The 6,230-nt window shown below is 44.3% G+C and overlaps 1 pseudogene; it reads right to left on the bottom strand.

The window, feature by feature from the left end:
- Window positions 1–2,305: 2,305 nt before the first annotated feature.
- On the bottom strand, window positions 2,306–3,247 carry LOC129510494 (V-type proton ATPase subunit E 1-like; annotated as a pseudogene).
- Window positions 3,248–6,230: the final 2,983 nt, after the last annotated feature.

Here is a 6,230-nt window from a genome sequence, read left to right as displayed (position 1 = left end):
AGGAAAATTTGGGAGGGGCGTGGGCAATGATAAGAAAAGTTCACCTACATCAGAAAACATTTGATTGACCCCATCACAACATCAGCAAAAATAAAACAGCAGGAAAGGCCAGTCTACCGCCTGCCTGGTCTCTGGATCCCCCAGACAATCCGAATATGGTAACAGAACTTGATAAAAAAAAAAAATAACACCGTGCCACCTAGTTATGATTGCTCTGAAAAACATCCCTTTCATAATAATCTTATTAGGAGAAAGAGAGTGGGGTTTTTGTGTCTTCTTTGTGAAGAGCAATTTATTTTTATGGATAGTAAAAAGAAAATAAATTCTCCTGAAATGACTCCTTGGTGGATCAGGGTCCACGCAGCTCATTCTGTGTTTATAGATAAGCAAAAGGTCAATTGAATGTTATGTGTTTTATGTGTGGCGTGCTTAGACGCCGCACAGCATGGTGTGGGGAGGGAGCTGGTTGGCTAATTCAACCTTTCTTTCCTTGGCCTGAGAGACTGGTTTGAGGGGAGATTTCTGTGCCAAGGGCCATCAGGGAAATACCTAGCAATCACCTGTCAGGAGGTATTTGTTTTGCTGGTGGGATTTAATACTCCATACGAGATTAGAATGTGTTGTTTTTGTCACTGTGGAAAATATACAGATAATTTTTCAGGCACCTGTTTGACAGGCTCCAAAGGAGTGGCATATGTGTCTCTGATTAATGACTTCCTCTTGTGTTCCTCATGTCATTGTGACATTTCATTAAAATATAAAAGCAGGACCCCGTTTGGAGATAGTAGGCAGGGTCTGTGCCCAGATCCTGTTCTGGGAGAGGTGGGGGGTCCTGAGTTTCGATTCCTCTCTAATACACAGTGTGAAATCACAATTAGTTCTCACTTGGGAGAGCCTGTGCTTTCCTTAGTACTTTTCTCATTTATTCAACAAATATTTAATTAGCACCATGTGCAAGAGTCTACATGCAAGACCCAGAAAGGACCTTGCCCTTAAAATGTTTGATTTCTAATAGAGATAGGAAGGAGGATGAATTCAATAGGCTCAAGTGCCTTTTGTTTTTTTGTGGGGTTTTTTTTGTGTTAAATTAAAATGTTTTATTTATTTTTTGTATATTTTTATTGGGGTTCGATTTGCCAACATATAGCATAACACCCAGTGCTCATCCCATCAAGTGCTCCCCTCAGTGCCCATCACTCAGTCACCCCATCCCCCCACCCACCTCCCTTTCCACTACCCCTTGTTCGATTCCCAGAGTTAGGAGTATCTCACGTTCTGTCGCCCTCACTGATATTTCCCACTCATTTTCTCTCCTTTTCCCTTTATTCCCCTTCACTATTTTTTATATGCCCCAAATGATGAGACCATATAATGTTTGTCCTTCTCTGATTGACTTATTTCACTCAGCATAATACCCTCCAGTTCCATCCACGTTGAAGCAAATGGTGGGTATTCGTCATTTCTAATGGCTGAGTAATATTCCATTGTATACATAGACCACAGCTTCTTTATCCATTCATCTTTCCATGGACACCGAGGCTCAAGTGCCTTTTGTATACTCCCTCCCTAGCTCTTGAGAGTCTAACGGAAAAAAGCAAGAAGGGTGGCTAATACTTTGGGAGCACCTATTACGATCCAGATAATATATTAGGCATTTGCACAAGATTTTTCCCACTTTATCCATGTAAATATGCTTATCTCCATTTGGGGGGGGATAAGGAAATTGAGGCTCACAGAGATCTTGGCAGTAAGGAGAGATCAGAATTGGAAACCAAGGTCATGTGGCTGCTACTGAGTGATAAAGAGGGGGCTGGGCAGTGGGTGGGAAGCAGGATGGCATGTAGGGGTGGGAGGGGGTAGCAGGTGGGCATGCAAATAAAGAGCTTTTCAGAGGAAGTGGTGTTGAACTGAGTACTGAAGGGAACAGGATATAAAAGCAAGTGTTAGACTGAAGACAAGGCAAAGGCCAAGTTGCTCTGGACAGATGGCAGTGACCTCTGTACCCCACCCATGTTCTCTTTTTTTTTTCCACGTAAACCTTTCGTTTTAATAAATACGACATGTTCATGGCTTAGGTTTTAAATCACATTTACAGATGAGAAACACTTCTAGGCCCAAACAGGTTAGCAGTGAAGCGACTACTGATGGGAGGAATGCACGGCCCCCATGCACTTTAAGCCTAAGAGCAAAGACTTCATGTCAGAGAACACCGTACACATCACCTCTAGGCTCAAGAACTGGAAGCAGAGGACTGGAGGGAGAGTGGAGACTTGGTGAAGCTCCTGTGACCACCTGATACCCTCACCTTCACACTACAGAAGCCAAAGAAAGTTGTGCTACTTTTAGATAAGCTAAGAAGGAGCTTTCCTGATTATATGAAGTGAAACTTTCTCTCTATTGTTAACAATTAGGATAAGGGCATTAGCTACACAGAGTATCCACTGACAAATACAGACTATGAGAACTGGGAAGAGGAAGCCACACAGATATCTCGTTTCTTCAAATGTCAGAAACTTCCATGCCACAGCAGGAGAGCAGTGGATGAACTCTACCTCTCCCAAAGGTTTAGTCCAAAAACTTCCTGTTGGCATTCGCACCAAATAAGGCTCCCTGTACTTCTGGCATCATCTGCTGGGCTATGAGGTCCAGCCGGCTTTCTAGAGTATTGGAAACCTTTATTTTACGATCCCCATTATAGATCTCCACTCCACCAGCTCTTTCCTCACGCAGATAGGATTCCTGATCAATTTGAACATCAACATCTTTTTTGGCGGCAATTTTGTACATAAGAATCGCTTTTTGCACTTCAGCCTTTACCAGAGGGAAATCCTATTTCCTGCAACAAACAGTCATCTGGGGCTCCAGCAATTGGTGCAAACCCTGGAAGACCAGTCCATCCAGCAGCACTTGGTACTTGGTTGTATCTTTTACCACTTTGCTGAGTCTCTGTTTTGCTTCATTTAGTAGGTCTGCAATGAGGTCATCTTTTGCTCTGAGGACTTTGAGCCTTGCTTGATTCATCAAATTAGACATCTGAATTTTCTTCTATTGCTCAATCTGCTTTTCTTTCTTCTCATAGTATTCCATAATCTTTAGGCTTTGGGTTTGCACAAGATGACCTTTCTCAATGTTGAACTCTTCTTCTGCCTTTGCATCTATTTCCTCTGCTTTTTTCATTGGCTTCTTGTTCAATAAAAGCCATAATATGCTTAATCTACTTCTGCACATCGGCATCGCTGAGGGCCATGGCGTAAGCTGTGCTAGGCTGGAAGGCCACTGGCTCGAGCTTAGCCTGGAAGGCAGCGGCGGAAAGCAGGAAAAGAAAATCCTGTGGAGGTATCGGCTTCCTTTGGTTTATCCCATGTTCTCTTTAATGGGGCAGAGAAGCTAGTGAGAGGGAGCACTTCTCTCCCTGCCAGAACTCAGAAGAGTAACAGGGGTCAGTGAGCACACTCTGTTGTCCAAGCTCCCTCTCCATGGTGGCTCCTGTGGTTGTCACTTCCCTCACACACCCTGGTCTCCTTCCCTGTTCCTCCTGCCTTTTCCCTGGAAGCACACTGATGTTGTCCAGCAACCTCAAGCACCACTTCTGTTCAGCTCCACCCAAGTGATCTTCTGGCCACTCTTCAGCCTTGACCTCCAGCTCCTGATCTGCCAAAATGTCAGCTCTGATTTTGAGTCACACTTGTGAGTGTCCCTCCTTCAGATCCCTGTTTCCCCAGCTTTGTTCAAGTCAGAACTCTAGTCCACCTGGGCTGTAATGGTCCCTTAAATAGCTCCTCCTTCTGTTCCTTCTAGACCTCCTGCAAATGATGGTGGAACTGTGTTCACAGGCCTCTCTCTTACCATTCTGTGAGCAATCCTAGACAGAGATTGCTGTGATTCCTCTTTGCCTTCCAAGTATCTGGCAATCTCTAAGCTGTCAGTGATGTCTGTATGTTGAACACCCCATCCCAGGCCCCCAATCTATCCTGCACAGGACTACAGGCTCAACCTTCTAACCCCCTGCTAGGAAAACCCAGTGGCTACCCATTATAAACAGGAGAAGGCTTCCACTCCATAGTCTTCCATTGGAGGCCATTTACAAACTGGCCCTGGGAAGTCCCATCTTTTACCACTCTTCAAACCATTCCAGCAAATTCTGCTCCTTCCCTCCCCACCACGTCTGTGCTTTCCTGGTGCTTTCTCTTTTCCTAACTAAATCCCACTCATTTTACAATGCAGGATTTGAATCCCATCCTATTCACAAATCTACCTAGATTTGTCTAGCCTGAAGTCAGGTTATTAAGGTCTAGAGCATTCATACATCCTCCCCAGCTACCTTCCCCTGTGAAAGAGCCACTACAGGGCTCAGACTTCTCTCTCCACTAGCCTGTAGACACAATGAAGGCCGGGCCCCTTGGCACACAAGATATTTGCATCTCTGATGTATGCTGCACATGATGGATGGTGAATAAAGCTGTCGTTATATATCATCTTCCAGAACTTGCGAAAGAGAATTCTTCAAATGCACCCTTTCTTTCTTGCATGAGTCAGATTCCAATCGTTATTCAACACGCACGCACAGTACAAGTCAACTCAGATCCTGTAAGCCAAGCCTTTGCAAGGCTTCTTCGGAGGTGGCCGTGTCTGCGGGGCACATACCTGCTCTGACTAGCAAATGGGCTGGGTGTGTGACATTTCAATGGCAGGTTCACTTAGGGACTGTGATCCAGATACAGTATTTGATGCCTGGAATGGGAGCCACTTGTTGTTTTTTGAGGGAATTTTGAAAACCAGACTTCTGACAATCAGAAGGACTTGCTGACTCAGCACTGGGTATACTTTCCATTTAGGCCATTCCACCCCAACCTAAAACTCATTTTAGACTTTTGCTACATTACGGCCCAGATACTAAATGGTTTATGCTAGGACATGCTGCCTAATGAATGGTACACTGACTTTCTCGGCTTAATTAAATATCTACCTGGAGGGATTACAGCCAAGCAGTGGCTGAAACTTGAAATCCTACCCGCCCGCCCCTACATACTTCCTGCACCTGAATGGCCAGGCTAGAATGTCCCAAAGAAAGAAGTCTGTTGTGAAAAGGGGTTGCATTACCTGTCCATCCAGTGGGATGAGTTTTCATCATGCTGAAAAATCTTAAACTGAGCAAGACTCAGGGACCTTTGCAAGGGGAGAAAGGTGAGTGGGAATTTGTACTGACTTTGCAAACTAATCCCTGCCCTGAACACTGATACGGAACCAAGCCCTCCTCTTCTTAACTGTCTTAAAAAGAAATACAGGAATTATGAAAGAGGGTGGAATTTCAACCTCAGCCACTTTTAACTCTGTAAGTACGCGCATAATTTCCCCCAGACAATGACCTTGTGTTTCAGAGCTTCATATTAGTATCAGTTTGCTCTTTAACCAAAGATTTCAGATGCACGTACAGTTTGCCAAGTGGAGGGTCCATCTCTAGTTCCCGCGTGTCTATTCCCTGTTCCTTCCAAAAGGCCACTGGGAGCACTCTCGCCAGGACAGCATTCCTGTGGTGACACGAAAGGAAACTGCTACCTCATGAGAAGAGACAATTCAGTTTTACATTAAAGTCTGTGCATATAACTCCAAGAGGCTGTGTCATTGTGGGACTATCTCTAAACGAGAGGTTGCAAATAGCAAATTGCCCCACGCCCTGCCCGATGGGCAAGTCTGTGATAACCAAAATCTATATCCCACATCCTCTTTTGCTGATGGCTCAGTAATAATTTTGGCAAAGGCCATGGAGTTTGGGATCAGATGAACCTGGTATCAAATCAAAGATGTGAGACTTTGGGAGAGTCCCTTGATATCTCTGGTTTTTTCTCTATACAGAGGGCGAAAGAATACTTGGTTCCCAAGATGGTGGTAAGGATGAAGGGAGACAATGGTGTCAAGGTGTTCTGCACCATGCGTGGCACATGGCAGGTGTGACATAGCATGTAGTTAATTTCTCCTCTCTTCTCCAGCAGTGAATTTGATGGTGTTCATATTATGCCAAAGGGGATTGTTACTCTAATTTTGTAAACATTCTAATAATTTACCATCATTAAGTAACAAAAGGGGAAATCATGGCTTACTGGTCTCATATCACTTATCCAGAACTCCATCAATCACTGAATTAATGTCTGGTTGTGACTTTTGTTCTATCAGGAAGCAATAATTAGTGACTCCCATCCTTGGTGGAAACCAAGATTGAGGAGGTAAGAGAA

Source organism: Nyctereutes procyonoides, unplaced genomic scaffold (assembly GCF_905146905.1).
Source record: "Nyctereutes procyonoides isolate TBG_1078 unplaced genomic scaffold, NYPRO_anot_genome, whole genome shotgun sequence".
Taxonomy (NCBI): Eukaryota; Metazoa; Chordata; class Mammalia; order Carnivora; family Canidae; genus Nyctereutes; species Nyctereutes procyonoides.
The sequence above is the reverse complement of the archived record's forward strand: the minus strand, read 5'-3'. Positions and strand labels throughout refer to the sequence as shown.